The sequence below is a fragment of the Cornus florida genome, unplaced genomic scaffold (genome assembly GCF_030987335.1).
Source record: "Cornus florida cultivar Cherokee Brave unplaced genomic scaffold, ASM3098733v1 CherokeeBrave_3.0.0_Hap2_Chr06, whole genome shotgun sequence".
In the NCBI taxonomy this organism is placed as follows: Eukaryota; Viridiplantae; Streptophyta; class Magnoliopsida; order Cornales; family Cornaceae; genus Cornus; species Cornus florida.
Window position 1 is genome coordinate 5,286,659 of NW_026775576.1, and position 19,247 is coordinate 5,305,905.

At 36.7% G+C, this 19,247-nt stretch overlaps 1 non-coding gene across 1 annotated transcript; it reads right to left on the reverse strand.

The window, feature by feature from the left end:
- Window positions 1-1,800: 1,800 nt before the first annotated feature.
- On the reverse strand, window positions 1,801-1,906 carry LOC132315308 (small nucleolar RNA R71). Its single transcript, XR_009483618.1, has one exon. It is a non-coding gene; the product is annotated as a small nucleolar RNA R71 (small nucleolar RNA).
- Between the last annotated feature and the right edge of the window lie 17,341 nt (window positions 1,907-19,247).

A 19,247-nucleotide genomic window follows, 5' to 3' on the forward strand; every position in this document is an offset into this window, starting at 1 on the left:
CTAGACTTACAATTTTTTTAATTTTCCCTTGGCAAGCCTCGAGTACCTAGAATCTCACTAGAAAACTTAAAAGACAATGATAATCAAAATCGAACAAGAAAATATTCACAAAACACAATATTCACAATCAAACCAAAGTTAATCCTTCAACCTCGGTTACAAACAGTTTGCAATCCCGGTAACAGCGCCAAAAATTGATCGGTCTCGTTAACTATCACAATAATAATCAACCCTTTGCAATAGCACAAATCATTGTAAAATAGGGCTATTGGACGGGTAAGTCGAACCACTGGGATTGCTAGTTTATGGCAACCAAGGTCTTGAAAATCACTTAGTTTGATGAAGGGAGTACAGAGTTTTTGTTTGGTTTGTCACTAGAATTAGGAATTAAAATTGCATAAAACAATAATTGCAAGGAATTGAAAAGATGAAAATAATATAGAGAGGACTAGGGAAGTGAATTCATTACCTACCCTATAAACATGCTAGAATATGGTTTACATGGGCGAACAACATATATAAGTGGCCATGATATGTAGGTACACATGGTTGCTACATTATCTTCAAGAAATTCATGAAATCAATGGCAAGAATAACCTATCAAAGTTATACATGCTTGAACTACCTAAACTAGTGTGTAGCATTAGACATGCTTACTAAGCTAGAGATTATCAAACCTTCAATCAAATGATAAAAGCACATGAAGTCAAGAATCAAGAATAGTCCATCAAAGGAAAGCCCTAAACTATGGAATATCAAGGTTCTCATAGAACATGCCAAGAAACCCATTTGACAATCTCATTTCCATTGTCACTATGAAAATGCAAGCCATACAACCATGATAAAATATGATCTAAGACAAGAAAATAGATTCAATATAATCATTTATAAGAATTTAGGTTCATTACATCAAATGTAAACTCTAGATTATAAAATAACCACATATACACATCATTTCCCCCAAAATAAACCAAAACTAGAACATGCTTACTAGAGAGGGCTTCATCACCTCCCTAGATAAAGAGTTTGTTACTCATGGATACAAGGGAGGAAGGAGAAGAAGTGGTCTCAGCCTCCATTTTCGCACCTCAAGGCCACAAGACACACAAACTCTCTAAACTCACAATATTTCTCTCTTTAAAACTTGCAAGAATGTGAGATCTTTTGAGATATATCATACATGCCTTATTATATCCACCTTATCCTCCTATTTATCCCTAAATTCGTGGTCCTTAAGCCTTAGACAATATCAGAGCAATCCCCTAATTAAGGGAATAACATTTGGTGGGAAAAGAGGGAACCTATGCCTATTTGTCTACAAATTGGCGCATGCGGCTGCACGAAGATATCGGCCAATCGGGTAGGCGCTCGCAGGAGCAGGAATGTTACTGGCAAAATGGGCGGGTGCCCGTAACTTCTGGGCGGGCGCCCTCGGCTTTTGGGATTTTTGCTCTTGAACCTCTCTTGGCACGGACTGTTGACGTAACTTTTCTTCCTAGAACTTTGTGCATAGAGCGCCATGAGTTCCATGGATCACTTGGCTTGGCTAAAATGACGGTCTCTGGCAACAATGTACTTTGATCTTCAAAAACTTATCAAAGCGTCACTTTTAACTTTCTTTGGGGAGCCAACCTGAAATTAGACAAAAGCATGTAAATAAAACTAATGTATGTAGTATAATCAACTAATGGACTTAACTAATGCAAATAAGGGCACTTGAATAACAATATTTGGCACTTATCAGGGAGATGTTGCAACAAGAATTCTTGAAAAAGTACTACACGGTAGGTAAAACTTGTCAAATGAGAAAAGAAATCTTGGCGTTTTCCCAAATCCCGGGAGAACAGTTCCATGATACATGGGAAAGATATAATGATCTTCTAAGAAAGTGTCCACACCATGATATTACACAATGGCACTTAATATAGATTTTCTATGATAGTCTCTTTGATTCTTATAGAAACATGGTTGATGCCTCTAGTAATGGAGCTTTTCTGCGTAAGAGTCCAGCTGACGCTTGGGAACTGTTTGAGGCCGTAAGTGAAAATACAGCGCAACATGCGTCTTCCTCTAGACGCTTGGGAACTGTTTGAGGCCCTAAGTGAAAATACAGCGCAACATGTATCTTCCTCTAGGTCTAGGCCTTCACCTGGAATGCGTAAAGTTGAAAAAGTCTTTGAGGTAAACAAATCTACTGAGTTAGCTACTCAAATAGAAGCTTTGAACCGTAGGTTCGATCAAATTCTATCATCTAGCTTTGTTCCTGTTGCTAATCCACAAACTGTCTTGCCAAAGGAAGTTTGTTCAATCTATGCTAATCTTACCCATTTTGCTGACACTTGCCCTATGATGGGATAATCATCTGAGATCCCATAGGAGCAAGTGAATGCTGCATTCTCTAAACCAGCATACAATCCATATGCTTCCACATATAATTCTGGCTGGAGAGATCATCCAAATCTGTCATGGCGTAATCAAAGCCATGGAACCACTATTCTTCAATTGCAGGGATAATATCAAAATTCATCCAATCCTATGCCACAAAATAATTCTTTCAACCAATTTAGTATCTATTGTCCACCTTAGTTTAGGAATCAACCCACTCAACTTCTTAATTCTTAAAGCCAATACCCAACTTCTTAATTCTCATTCACAAGCCATAGCAAAGCTAGAGGCACAAGTTGGGCAAATAGCGAGTACTCTATCTCGAAGAGAGAAAGGAAAGCTGCCTAGTCAACCAAAAGCTAACTCGAAAGGGAAGACTTACATAATTGATGAAACCAATTCCTCAAGTATTCATTATGAGCAAGTTCAGGCTATTACTACATTGAGGAGTGGTAGAGTGGTTGACAATCAAGTTGAAAAAGGATAAGAAGAGAAAGAAAGGCTTAGGGTTCCCATTGTTCTTACCATTCATAATCCACATCCCAAAGATATTTCCTCAAGTTCTATTCCACAATCCTCCACAGGAGTTGAAGGTGAAGTCTTTTCTTCATCTGCTCCTAATCTTGAGAAAGGTTATGAGCCAAGAGCCCCTTATCCTGAATGTCTCAAGGAACCCTCCCACTTTGGTAAATAAGGGGAGAAAATTTAAGATATAATGGAGGTATTTAAACAGGTCAAAATTAATCTTCCTCTGATCGATGCTATAAAGCAAATTCCAGCCTACTCTAAATTTTTAAAGGACTTGTGCACTCCAAAAAGGAAATCCAAAAGCCAAGTTCCTAAGAAAATTTGTCCCACCAAGCAAGTCAATGCTATCCTTAAGTATAACACTCCTCTTAAGGTTAAAGATCCTGGTGCCCCTATAATTTCTTGCATCATTGGAAACAATGTGATAGAGTGAGCACTTCTTGATCTTAGAGCAAGTGGTAATCTTATTCCTTACTCAGTATATGAGAAGTTAGGTTTGGGCGAGTCAAAACCTACGTCAGTTGTTCTACAGCTTGTTGACCGTTCTGTCAGACAACCACGAGGTGTTGTTGAAGATGTACTCATAAAAGTGGACAAGTTCTTCTTTCCGGTTGATTTTTTAGTTCTTGATACAGAACTGGTCCATGATTCCAAAAAGTATATTCCAGTTATTCGTAGGCGTCCTTTTCTAGCCACAATGAATGCTTACATTAACTGTAGGATTGAAGCCATGGATTTATCGTTTGGGAATATGAAAGTCAAGCTAAACATCTTCTATATTATTCATCATCCTCATGATGATAGTGAATACTTCTTCCTTGATATTATTGATGAGTTGGTTGATGAATCACTCCCAACTATTTTCTCCAAAGATCCTTTAGAAGCTTGTCTGAATCACTTCAATTATGAAGATTTCGATATCGAATCTTCAATAACTAAAGTCAATTCTTTGCTCAATTCCATTCCTATCATAGATTTTCCTCCATGGAAATCTAGACTTGAGCCTCTTCCTCCACTTTCTAGTACTCTGTTTATTCCTTCTTTAAAGTCTCCACCTAAGCTTGAGCTTAAGCCACTTTTGGACAAGCTCAAGTATGCAAAGTGTTGGATCGATCGAGAATCTTCGATCGATCGAAAATACTGCTGGCAGTGAGCTGTCTAATTCCCGAGCGCGCTGATTTTTACCTAACTTGTGTAGCTGTGAATTTCCTCCAAGGCTATAATTCTGACTTAGTCCTTACTCAAAGGAATATGTAATTGATTTATTGAACCATATTGTATCATATCATCATAGAGATTATTACCAAATATAGAAAAAATATTCCTCTTTCTAGAACTAGGATTTTTTGGGAAGAAAGCAATGATAAACATGATGATGCCAACCTCAGAGCTAGCCCTTGAGGGTTCCATAACCACTATAATGAGTGGCTAAATCCTTCTCTTGGGGCTAGAGATAGCCCCTAGGCTTGTTTCTCAAACCTAACTTTTGTGTATTTTTGGGGATTTTAATTGTAATAGATATTTTGACCATAAATAAATATAGATCTTGTGATTTCTACTTGATTTGTATGGATTAATGCTTTCAATTGATCATTTGGCTCTAGTTATATGTCTATGTATGCTAGAATTGATGTTCATGTTTTTGTCTCTAGATTTAATTAAATTGATGCATGTCTATGTGTGTTGATGATGTTAATCTAGTGATGGTCAAGGCATGGTGCTTAATGAAACACTCTTATAATTTATTTGATGGTTCACACTTGTTTTTTGATGGATTGTATCATATCTTTAGTTTAATTTCATGTCTCTAGCCTAGTTGTAGTGTAATTGCTTTAATTTCTTAGGTAAGTGAACAATCTAATCTTGTTTCTTAATGTTCCATACTTGTGAATGCAAAGAGTGCATGTCTTTAGATATTTGTGTGTGCATTAATTGTGGTTTAATTGAATGGATTTTGGTCTCATTTGATAAGTTGTGCTATTCATTAAAATTAACTAGAAAATCTATACTTATTTGCCATCCATGCTTAGTTTCAATTGATGTCACACACATACAAGTTACAATTTAAATTTCCCCATTGATATACAATTGCTAGTGTTTGATAAAGTGAAGCTTAGTGGTGACTCTAAGCCCCAAGACCTTTTTCCTATATCTTTTCTCTACCTTCTAGATTGCTTTTTACTTGCATTAATTTTAATTGCATCGTAGTTTAATTAATCAATCACCAACAATCTTTGATCACTCGACCTACTAATCCGACATTAATTTCTAACACAAATACACCTCTTTTCCCTTGGGATGATCCCTACTCACTCTAGCTATATTTATAGTGAAAAGTGGTAGTGGCAATCTCTAATTTTAAACTTGGCGACACTACACGCTTTTGCATGCTTGAGTTTGACACACACCAATTGCCTCTTCCTACCTCTGTAAGGTGAGTGTGATCATTTCTTGGGCACGCCGGGTTTTATCGACGCTTCATTAAAGATTTTAGCAAAATTTCTCGTCCTTTGTGTAATCTACTTGCAAAAGATGTTCCTTTTGTCTTTGATGAGTCATGCCTAGAAGCTTTCTACAAGCTTCGCTCTCTTCTTTCTTCAGCTCCTATCATAAATCCTCCAAATTGGGCTCTTCCATTCGAGATCATGTGTGATGCATTTGATTATGCTATGGGTGCTGTCTTGGGACAACGAGTAGATAAGCTTCCTCATGTTATCTACTATGCGAGCAAAACTCTTTCAAAAGCACAATTGAATTATACCACAATTGAAAAAGAGTTGTTTGCAGTTGTCTTTGCTTTAGACAAATTCAGATCTTATCTGTTGGGTTCTAAAGTAGTGGTCTATTCTAATCATTCTACTTTAAGACATCTTCTCTCCAAAAAGGAAACTAAACCCCTTTTGATTCGATGGATCCTCTTACTTCAAGAGTTTGATTATGAGATCCGGGATAAGAAAGGGTCAGAGAATGTGGTAGCTGACCATCTTTCTAGAATTCTTATTGAGGATACCTTAACATCACTTCCAGTTTGTGATTCCTTTCCGGATGAATAGCTGTTTAGGGTTTCTCATACAGATTGCCTTGGTTTGCTAATATTATGAATTACCTCGCAATAGGCAAAATTTCTTTTTCATGGTAAAAGCAGGAAAAAGATTGATTCTTCTCTCAGATTAAGATATACTATTAGGAAGATCCTTAGCTCTGCAAATATTATGCTAATCAAATCATTTGTAGATGTGTTCCAAAGAGTGAGTTTCATAGTATTCTGACCTTATGTCATAGTTTTGCTTGTGGAGGTCATTTCAGTGCAAAGAAAACTACAGCTAAAATTCTTCAATGTGGTTTCTTTTGGCCATTACTCTTTCGGCATACAAACTTGTTTTGTAGGTTATGCCTTCGATGTCAGAAGTTAGGATCAATTTTCAGAAGAGACATGATGCCATTAAATCTAATCTTAGTTGGTGTCGTCGTGAACCAACAAGCTAAAATGTGCTAATGAGTGGCCAAGTTTAAATTTGTAAAGTGCCACTACTTCCTCTAACTACTAATATAGTTAGGGTGAGTAGGGATTATCCCAAGGGATCAAGGGCAAAATGTTATGGGAACAAGGTCAAACTAGTAGGTTAAGTGATCAAGAGATGGTTTGATTGGTTAATTAAACTACAATATAATTAAATTCAATACAAAGCAACTAAAGTAAATAAAAGGGTAGAGAACAAGAGAGAGAGGTCTTGGGAATTAAAGGTCACCACTAAACATCACCATTCTAGATACTCAATATGTAATAAGGAAAACATGTGTTGTAATACAAAGAGGTGAGATTGATTGAATCAACAAGCATGGATTGACTAATTAAGTATACATTGTCTAGAAAACCTAGTGAAAAGCACAATATATCAAACTAAGTCATTATTCATTTTTTTAAGCTTATAATCAACACACTAACAAGTTAGAGAATTATACTACTTGCATTCATAAGTATGGAACATCAAACAACAAGTATGGATTGTCCTCCTATCTAGGAAAATAAAGCAACTACACTACATCTAAGTTAAGACATGAAGATTAAACTAATTAAACTAAGGTAGAGGCACAATCCATCAAAAAATGAGTATGAACCATCAAATAATTCACAAGAGTATTTTATTTAAGCACTATGCCTTAACAATCTCTAGATTTATAGCATTTATACACATAGACATGCATTAACATCACAAAACCAAGAGATAAACACATGGATATCTATTCTAGCATACATAGACATATGGATAGAATGAAATGATCAATTAGAAGTATTAAACAATACAAATCATTGTAAAAACAAGATTCATATATAAATCAAATGTTAAGACAAGATTACAACACAAATCCCCTCAAAATACAAAACATCAAGATCTAGAAGGCATGCTTAGGGCTAACTCTAGGCCCAAGAAGATGTTTAGCCACTCATTGATGTAGTAATCCAATCCTCAAGGGCTATCTCCATGATAAGAATAATCTTCTTCTTGATGGAAACCCTAGAAGAATGGAAGAACTCCCAAATAGTGTATGTCTCTCTAAACTCTAACCTCCTCTCCAAGATATGTGATATGAGATATGTTGAGATATATTGTAGAAATGGCTCAAAATCCTTATATAGGTAGCTCAAGTGTCACACCCAATGGTCAGGTCTCGTGTACTAGGGTCCCTTCCAATGATTTCACCACGAGCCATCTTTTGATGAGTTAGACTCTGTTTTATTTCAGACTTGAGGAGATTTGATCGATCGAATTCAGATAAGATTGATCGAACTGTGGCCAAATCCATCAAAGTAAGGCCAGATCGATCAATCCTTAGCGGCGCCTTTTCGGAATACAACAAATCTTTGAGATATTTTGGGATATTTTGGGAAAAGGACAAAAGTGGTAGGTGAGGATAAGATCAAGGAAGTTCGATCGATCTAAAGAAAGTTGGATCGATCGAAGATGGAAATTATTTGAGGATAAGGACAAGGGGTTATCTTGATGAGGTTGGATCGATCAATATGAGATCGATCGAAAATATTCCTGATCGATCGAGGATTGCTGATTTCTACCACTTTGCTCTATTCTTCCATTTAGCTTGAGTTTGCTTCTTTTATGCTCAAATTTGGCTGAATTGACTTATTTTGGGGATAAGCACCTGAAAAGGGCAATAACATGAAATTAAATCTAAAATGGAAAATAAGATAGATAAAGGTCTTAGAACACTCAAGCTTAAGGGGTTTAAAACTTTTCAGCACTCATCACACCACCAAACTTAAATATTGCTAGTCCCTAGCAATGAACTACAAAGTAAAGGAATGAAATGAACAACTAAATAACTATGAACTAGAAAACAATAAATGGATAATGCCACTTTCGTAGGGAACACGATTGTATTTAGCATATGTAACAAGCCTTTTAAACCCCTAGGTTACCCCTAGTGGACGAGTGAAGTCTCGTGAGGGTTTCTAGAAATGATACCCACAAACATCAAGCTCTTTCTCACAAAAGAAAACTACCTCAAGTATGCAATTTTTCAACCATTCTTAAGCAATCTCCCAAAATTTCAACATCAAGCAAACAAGTATGGTCCTTCACAAATCAAGAAAATGATCATGCAAATCAAAACAACTCTAGAATCATTTTTGAGTGAACCAGCATCAAATATGTTCCTACCTAAGCCAACTAAAGAAATGATCACATCCTTACCCTCAAACTAGCACACAAATCTAGTCCCGATCATCAAAACTAAGAGTGGACATTTTATTAAAGCTTTATTAATCTAGGTACGCTTATTCTTTTCACTCGATTTTTTTTTTTTTTTTCTATCCCTAAGGATAAAAGATGGAAGCATGGTGCAATGTGTTGATCTATTAAGCTTTCTAGCGATCCATGAGGTCGAGCGTTAGGTCAATAACTCCCAAACTAGATGGTTTTAGGGCATTAAGTGTTGAAACACCCCTAAGGACTTACAAGCTGAAATCAACTAGACTACAAATCAAAACAACCTCCATCTAATCATTTCCCACTCTCACCATTTGGGAGAAGTCCTCACTTTTTTATTATTTTTGTAACTTTTTTTTTTCTTTTTCACAAGTTATTATTAACCTAGAGTTTGGACCCTCCATCTTTCGCCGCGAGAAATTCAGTGCTTGATGAGGCTAGAATCCCAGCTACTCAATGAAAAGGGTTTGTTATTCACCTTTATCAAGAATGAAAGCTTTTAATGCACTACTAGCTCAATTGGGATATAACCAATTCAATAATCAATAAAGCATGTACCCCACAAATGAATGCTAGTGTGCGCCTGTGCTAGTGTAGAATTATAAAGTGAATCTTAAAACAATCACAAAATCAGGATGATGTGGACCATAAATGCAAGCAAGACATCAATCTTTCAAAAAATTTACTCCTAAATGGCATCCACAAGGTATACAAGGAGTATTGGACTCTCAAGTCAAGTAATTTTTAAATTTTAAGCAATATAGTTCTCAAAAGATCAAAATCATAGCTAACATCAATCTCAAATCTCAATCATGCATTTAAAACTCAACCTTAAGTAAATGCAACAAAGTCACCTTACCCCCAAACTTAAATCACACATTGTCCTCAATGTGCAGTGAGATCAATGGAAAAGAGGGAAAGAGTATACCGTGGTAGATAGACATGAAGCCCGGTAGTGATCCAATTCGAAAGACGTCTCCCCTAAACTTAGAATCAACAACCTACTTAAATGACCACACTAGCAAACTCACATCAAATATGGAATGGGATAAGAATAAACAAGGCATGCAATTGAAAGCAATATAGCACAAGATGAAAGAGATATGAGATTAAGCCCAATAGAAAATAAGAAAGTAGCATGAGTACACATAAGGGCATAATAGGAAAAGTTTTTATATTTTTCTTTTTATGAAAGTATGTATAATGAAGCAAAATGGAAGAAAAATAAATAAATAAAAATTAAAATGAACAAGTATGTACAAGAGATAAAAGACACAATGTGTTGTATGAATTAACATCTCTAGCAAGACAGAATGCTGGTTTGAATTTTTTTTTTTTGTAAAAACATCCTGATCGATCGAGCGTAGATTGATCAAATCTCGATCGATCCAACTGGTGAAAACCTGTAGACATATTCGATCGATGCACAGAGAGGTGATATTTCAGAGCTTCAAAATTTTTTCTAAGTATAGAACTTCGATCGATCCAAGAGAAACTGGATCGATCTAGGAATTTTCAAATCGATCAAGAATGAAGTTCGAACGATACACAGAGAGCTGAAATATGCAGGAAATTTACGCACGATGGGACAGAGACGTGATTGGATACAGAGATGACTGTTCGATCGATCGAACTTCTTTTGAGCTCGATCGAACATGCAATAATATGCAAGAAATTGAACTTTCTCTTGAGAACAATGAGTGCATCACTATATCTCTTCATATATTCGATCTACCAAAAGGGCAGCTTCCATATGTCTTTAAAAAACCTGTCCCTCAATGTAGGGTTTCAATCTTTGCCCATTCACATTGAATGTGTTGCCATTTTTTAAACTTTGAATTTCAACCGCTATGAGGCGCAACTAAAATGATTTCATAAGGACCTTCCCATTTGGTTCGCAACTTTTCAGGAAAGAGTTTTAATCTAGAGTTAAAAAGCCAAGCTTTTTGACCAGGTTCAAAGGATTTCTTCACAATGTGTTTGTCATGAAAAGTTTTGGTTCTCTCTTTGTAGAGTTTGGCATTATCATAGGCATTGTGTCTTAACTCTTCTAACTCACTCAATTGAAGTAACCGATTCTTTCCAGCTTTGTTAAGGTCAAAATTGAGCTTTCTAATCGCCTACATATCTTTATGTTCTAGCTCAACCGGAAGATGGCAAGGCTTTCCATAAACAAGTCTATAAGGAGACATGCCAATGGGGGTCTTATATGCCGTTCGGTAAGCCCACAAAGCATCATTCAACTTACGTAACCAATCCTTCTGAGTTGTGTTAACCATTTTCTCAAGAATATGTTTGATTTCCCGGTTTGAAACTTCTACTTGCCCACTTGTTTAAGGATGGTAAGGAGTGGCGACTTTATAAGTAACGGAGTACTTAAGAAATAATTGTTTTAAGAATTGATTACAAAAATGCTTTCCTCCATCACTAATCATGGCTCTTGGCATACCAAAATGAGTGAATATGTTAGATTTAATGAATTGAACAACCACGGAGTGGTCATTGGTTTTGGTAGCACAAGCCTCCACTCACTTAGAAACATAATCAACGGTAAGCAAAATATATTGAAATCCATAAGACATAGGAAAAGGACCCATAAAATTAATGCCCCAAATATCAAAGATTTCAACAACAAGAATATTCGTCAAGGGCATCATGTCTCTTCTCGACATTGATCCCATTTTTTGACATCTCTCACACTCCTTACAAAAATTGTAGGCATCTCTATAGATTGTAGGCCAAAATAGCCCACTTTGAAGCACCCTCAAAGCGGTCTTCTTTGCACTAAAATGCCCACCGTATGCATGGGTATGGCAAAATACAAGCACACTTGGAATTTCACTCTCTGGAATGCATCTTCTCACAATTTGATTTGGACAATATCGGAACAAGACAGGATCTTCCCAATAGTAATTCCGGATGTTGGCAAAGAAACGCTTCTTTACTTGCCTTGACCAATTAGTCGGAAGCTTGCCAATTGCAAGAAAATTGACGATGTCGGCAAACCAAGACATTTTTCCATTAGAAACTTGGAAGAGTTGTTCATCCGGAAATGAATCATGAATTGGTGGGCTAGGGGAAGATTCTACCACTAATCTTGAAAGATGATCGGCAACCACATTTTCGGTGCCTTTCTTATCTTTGATTTCAAAATCAAATTCTTGAAGTAGCAAAATCTATCTTATCAAATGAGGCTTTGTTTCCTTCTTAGTCAAAAGGAGCCACAAAACAGCATGATTGGAATAGATAATGACTTTTGACCCTAAGAGATAGGATCGAAATTTATCAAGAGCATACACTACGGTAAGTAATTCCTTCTCGATAATGGAGTAATTCAATTGAGCTCTCGAGAGGGTCTTGCTTGCATAGTATACGGCGCATGGGAGTTTCCCTATTGTTTGCCCTAAAATTGCTCCCATGGCATAGTCAGAGGCATCACAAATGATTTCAAACGGTAATGACCAATTGGGAGGTTGCATAATATGAGCAGATGACAATAAGTCACGCAATTTATGAAAATCATCAAGGCATGTTTGATCAAAGACAAATGAAGTTTCCTTGGCAAGAAAATTGCACAAGGGTCTAGCAATTTTACTAAAGTCCTTGATGAAACGGCGATAGAAGCCAGCATGACCTAAAAAGGAGCGAACCTCTCACACCGTAGAAGGTGGAGGCAATTCGAAAATAAGCTCAACTTTTGCTTTATCAATCTCAATTCCCCTTTTCGAAATGACATGACCCAAAACAATGCCTTCTTGAACCATAAAATAGTTCTTTTCCCAACTAAGAACAAGGTTTATTTCATGACATCTTTTAAGCACTAAATTTAGATTTTTGAGGCATGCATCAAATGAAGACCCAAAGATAGAAAAATCATCCATAAAGACCTCTAGATACTCTTTCACAATGTCCAAAAAAATTAACATCATACACCGTTGGAATGTGGCAGGGGCATTGCACAACCAAATGGCATCCGTCTATAAGCAAATATGCCAAAAGGACAAGTAAAGATGGTTTTCTCTTTGTCTAAAGGGTCTAGGGCTACTTGATTGTAACTTGAATAGTCATCAAGAAAGCAATAATATTGTTGCCCAGCCAACCTCTCTAGAATTTGATCAATAAATGGTAAAGGGAAGTGATCTTTTCTAGTGGCTGCATTTAATTTTCAGTAACCAATGCATACACGCCATGAATTGGCGGTACACTTAGAAATTGCCTTACCTTTTGAATTTTCAACCACCGTAATCCTCAATTTCTTGGGAACTACTTGATTTGGACTCACCCATTTGCTATCAGAGATTGGATAAATGATACCAACATCTAAGAGCTTAACAACTTCTTTTTTAACCACTTATTTCATGTTTGGATTTAATCTCCTTTGGGCATCTCTAAAAGATTTTGCATCCTCTTCCATAAGAATGCGATGCATGCAAATAGAAGGGTCAATTTCCTTTAGATCCGCCACACTCCATCCAATCGCTTCCTTATTTTCTTTAAGCACATTCAAAAGAGCATTCTTTTGATCTTCTTCAAGATTTGAAGAGATGATGACCGGAAAAGTCTCTTTGGGGCCTAGAAATGCGTACTTAAGATCGGGAGGAAGGGTTTTAAGCTCATGAGTGGGTGGAGAGACTAAAGATGGGACCGGTGGAGTGCTAGAGAGTGGAGGGAGGGGTTCTTTTGGAGCTTTCCAAGGTGGAAAATCCAAACTAGCTACGGATTCCATTAAGTCATTAACCTCGCTCATTGATCCTTCATTATCAAACCTGCAACTTTCATACATTTCAAGGAGACAAGATATAAGAGGATCCTCGGATAGAAGAGATGAAAGATTGTCCTCAGTTGGTTTTTTTATAACCATGGAAGGAATGGACTCCTCCACAATCTCTTCCATGACATCTATGAGACAACACTCGTCTTCATCAATGGGATGTCAACTCGCGTTGAATACATTAAGCTTAACCATCATGTTACTGAAAGAAAGGTCCATAACCCCGGATCTACAATTGATAGTTGCATTTGCAATGGCAAGAAATGGCCTTCCCAAGATGATTGGGATGTGATTGGTAGGATTAGCAACCGGTTCGGTATCAAGAACCATAAAATCAACCGGGAAATAGAATTTGTCAACTTTGCTAAGAATGTCCTCAACTATGCCCCTAGGAGTTTTGATGGATCTATCGGCTAATTGAAGCACCACTGAGGTTGGCTTCAACTCATTCAAACCTAGTTGGACATACACGGAGTAAGGAATCAAATTGACACTCGCTTCTAAGTCAAGAAAAGCTCTACGAACTTCATAGTTTCTAATTACACATAAGGTGGTCGGAGCACTGGGATCTTTGAACTTAGGTGGAGTGTTATGTTGAATGATAGAGCTCACTTGCTCCATTAGGAACACTTTTTTAGGGCTTTGTCCCTTGCTCTTCCTCTTTTGCGTGCAAAGATCTTTCAAAAATTTTACATAAGGCGGAATTTTCCTAATTGCATCAAAGAGAGGAATATTTATGTTAACTTGTTTAAAGACCTCTATCATGTCATGGATTTTTCCTTCTTGCCTCCCAAAAGGTGAAGTCTCTTTTAAAGTATACGGAAATGGAGCTTTTGGCTCATAAGATCTTGTAACTTGAGGGGATGATGAAGACGGTTGAGAATTCTTGATGATGACACTTTTATCCAAGCATGGAGGAGGATTGGAAACGGGACGGGTGTCAACTTTTGGTTACACTGGTTCGCTATCTTCAATTGGTTGTTCAACCCTATTGTCAACTTGCCTACCACTTCTCAAAGTGGTAATTGCTTGCACTTACTCTTGGGAAGGGCACCCTGATGTAGAGTTTGCTTCCATAATGTATTGGGCTTTTGGGTTCCTTTCGGGTTGGCTAGGCAATTTACCAATTTCTCTCGCATTCAATGCATTAGCTATCATCCCGATTTGAGACTCAAGCTTTGATATCGATTGAGAATGAGAATGCAACAAATCGGTGTTCATTTCCAAACTATCCAAAGCCACTAAGACCTTATCTTCAAATGTGGAGTTGCTAGAAAGTGCATGAGGATGATTAGAGCTACTTTGAGAATTATAAGCTTGAGGATGAGAGAAATGATTCATTCTTTGATGATAAGAAGAGGATGAAACAAATCCTTTTGAACCTTATTTCTTTGATGAGGAGGAATATATCGGTATTAAAAATTTTCAGCTTAAAAAGGATTTGAATGTTCACTCCACACCGAAACATAAGCATTTGGAAGAGGGTGAGCAAATGCTGAATTGACTTGTTCATAGTGTTCATCAAGCACATGTCCATAGGGAGAATTGGAAGTAATGTGCAATACACTTGAACAAGTCATGCATGGCTCACAAGAATAATGAAGATGATGATTAAGAAGAGGAGATGATTGAGTTACCGGTTTTTGACTCAATAAAAATTGATCAAGTTTTTGAGTAAGAGTTTTGACCTCGGTAACAATCTCCATTGGACTCTCAATTTGACATACTTTCAAATTTCTCTTTTTGTTAATATGATCATGACTCAACCGAGAAGTGTGAGACTTATGTAATGAATTTTCACTCATTTTCTCAAAAAGGTGCCAAACATCATCCTCATGTTTTCCGAAGTATGAAACTCCACATGATGTATCAACAATGTCCTTATGAGTGTCGAATAAACTTTCATAGAAATATTGAACCACTTGCCATTTAGGAATGCCATGGTGTGGGCATTTCCTTAGCAAGTCATTCAATCTTTCCCAAGCCTCATGTAAAAGTTCTCTAATGGTGGTTCTCATTAAATTGGTCAAACTTACGGGGTAAAATTTTTTCAAAAATTCATTTTGCATTTGTATCCAAGAAGTTATTGAATTTGCCCCCAAATTGTTAAACCAATGTTTCGCCTTATTTTTAAGAGTAAATGGAAGAGAAGTAACCTAAGGACTTCCTCCGGGACATTTATGTATTTCATGGTAGAACATATCTCAAGAAATTCATCAAGATGTTTGTAAGGTTCCTCATCATTTAAGCCATAGAAAAGTAGACAAATTGGAATAGTCTCGGGCTTAATTTCATAATGATTGGCCCCAAAATTAGGAAACAAGATGTAAGTTGGTAAATGATATTCATGAAGGTTGTAATGATCACGAAGGATCGTTGGAGGAATTGGAGCTTAAACTCCGGGAGGAAATTGGTTGAAAGGTGGATGTTCCATGAAATTTGAGTCTAGATAACCAACATGACCCTCGAGATTTTCCATTAGAATGATGAAGGGTTGATTAAGACCACACAAAAATCAAGCAACACAACAACAAAATCAACAAAGCAAGCACTTCACCCTTACAACAAATCAATCAACAAATATCCTCCACATACATTGGTCCCATACTCCTATGCTTTCAACAATATGCAAAGAAAAATAAATTGCGTCCACACGGGCTCACGATCTATCTAAGAAATTAAGAACTTGCCACCACGCAGGCCGAAAATTTAACTAAAGATTGAGTTAAGAAAAGCTCACAAAGGGCCCTTAAGCAACTTCAATTCAATTTTCAATTTTCGCTTAGCTTTGTAAATTTTTTAGATTTTAGCCTTGTTATGCTTAGCTTAGTTCCTTGCTTTTCAATTCTCCCTTGCTTGACTTCCTTTGGTCAATTCACCTAACCAATCAAAAACAAACACAATAAGTAACTAACAATAAAGTAAATAAAGACACAATCAAAAGAGTACTAATACCTAATTGTTTCCAAAACACAGCGTTGCCAAATCAATCCCCGGCAACGGTGCCAAAACTTGGTGTCGTCATGAACCAACAAGCTAAAATGTGCTAAAGAGTGGCCAATTTTAAATTTGTAAAGTCCCACTACTTCTTCTAACTAATAATATAGTTAGGGTGAGTAGGGATCATCCCAAGGGATTAAGGGCAAAATGTTATGGAAACAAGGTCAGACTAGTAGGTCAAGTGATCAAGAGATGGTTTAATTGGTTAATTAAACTACAATGTAATTAAATTCAATACAAAGCAACTAAAGTAAATAAAAGGGTAGAGAACAAGAGAGAGAGGTCTTGGGAATTAGAGGTCTCCACTAAACATCACCATTCTAGATACTCAATGTGTAATGAATGAGGGGAAACATGTGTTGCAATACAAAGAGGTATGATTGATTGAATCAACAAGCATGGATTGACTAATTAAGTATACATTTTCTAGACAACCTAGTGAAAAACACAATATATCAAACTAAGTCATTATTCCTTCCTTTAAGCTCACAATCAACACACTAACAAGTTAAAGAATTATACTACTTGCATTCATAAGTATGGAACATCAAACAACAAGCATGGATTGTCCTCCTATCTAAGAAAACAAAGCAACTACACTACATCTAAGCTAAGGACATGAAGATTAAACTAATTAAACTAAGGTAGAGGCACAATCCATCAAGAAATGAGTATGAACCATCAAATAATTCATAAGAGTATTCTATTTAAGCACTATGCCTTAACAATCTCTAGATTCATAGTATCAATACACATGGGCATGCATCAACATCACAAAACCAAGAGATAAACACATGAACATCTATTCTAGCATACATAGACATATGGATAGAATGAAATGATCAATTGGAAGTATTAAACAACACAAATCATTGTAAAAACAAGATTCATATATAAATCAAATGTTAAGACAAGATTACAACACAAATCTCCTTAAAATACAAAACATCAAGATCTAGAAGGCATGCTTACGGCTAGCTCTAGCCCCAAGAAGATGTTTAGCCACTCATTGATGTAGTTATCCAACCCTTAAGGGCCATCTCCATGGTAGGAATGATCTTCTTTTTGATAGAAAATCTAGAAGAATGGAAGAACTCCTAAATAGTGTATGTCTCTCTAAACTCTAACCTCCTCTCCAAGATATGTGATATATTATAAAAATGGCTCAAAATCCTTATATAAGTAGCTCAAGTGTCACACCCAATGGTCAGGTCTAGTGCACTAGGGTCCCTTCCAATGATTGCACCACGAGCCATCTGTTAATGAGCTGGACTCTGTTTTATTTCGGACTTAAGGAGGTTCGATCGATCGAATTCAGATGAAATCGATCGAACTGTGGCTAGATTCATCGAAGTAAGGCCCATTCGATCAATCTTTGGTGGCTCCTTTTTGGAATATGACAAATCTCTGAGATATTTTGGGATATTTTGGGAAAAATACAAAAGTGGTAGGTGATGTTAAGATCACGGTAGTTCGATCAATCTGAAGAAAGTTGGATCGATCGAAAATGGAAATTCTTTGAGGATAAGGACAAGGGGTTTGATCCATCTTGATGAGGCTAGATCGATCAGTGTGAGATCGATTAAAAGTATTCCTGATCGATCGAAGATTGCTGATTTCCATCACTTTGCTTCCACTTTGGTCTATTCTTCCATTCAGCTTGAGATTGCTTCTTTTATGCACTAATTTGGTTGAATTGACTTATTTTGGGGATAAGTACCTGAAAAGGGCAATAACATGAAATTAATCTAAAATGGGAAAATAAGATAGATAAAGGTCCTAGAACACTAAAGCTTAAGGGGTTTAAAAGTGCATTTTTTCAGCGTTCATCATTAGTCATTGAGGTTTTTGATGTCTCGGTGATGAGCGCTGAAAAGTGTGTATTTAAACCCCTTAAGCTTAGGCATTCTAGTACATTTATCTATCTTACTTTACCGTTTTAGATTGATTTCGTATTATTTCCATTTTCAGGCACTTATCCCAAAAATAAGCTAACTCAGCCAAATAAGAGCAGAAATGAAGCAATTCTGGGATAAATCAAATAAAGGAGCCAAGTGGAAGCAAAAGGAAGAAAAAAATGTGGAAATCAACATCTTCGATTGATCTCAGATCAAAGTTCGATTGATCCAACATGATCGATCTCAGCACTTCAAGATGGATTAGAGCCATGATGACATTTTCGAGATCTCAAAAGTTTGATCAATCCAATATCATTCTTCGATTGATCGAACTACCTTGTCCTTATCGAAATGATTGCTCTTATCTAGTTGTACCACCCTACCAACCACTTTTCTCCTTTTCCTAAAAATATCTTCAAAATATCTCAGATTTGTCTTTATCCAAAAACGCGCCACCATTGAGGATCGATCCAACTTCAGTTTGATAAATCTCAGCCATGTTCGATCGATCCAAGTCCAAGGTTAGATCGATCGAACTTCCTCCAGTGCAAAAAAATTAAATTTCCAGCTCATTAAAAGTTGTCCTTTATCCATTCATTGGGGAATATTTTGTGCACGACCCTAGCTCATTTTAGGTGTCATTTGACCTACCTATATAAGGATAAGGATTACTTTTTACATCATAATATACCATACCACATCATATCATCTCATACCTTGAAGAACTGTTGGAGAGCAAGCTTATAGGAGGAGGAGGCTATAGACACCATTGGAGACTCTTCATCAACCAAGGAGCAAATCTCTACCATGGAGTTAGCCCTTGAGGGTTGGAGAAGCACTACCATGAGTGGCTAGACATCCTCTTGGGGCTAGAGTTAGCCCCAAGCATGCTTTCTACATCTTGATTTTGTGTATTATTGAGGGATTAGTGTTGTAATA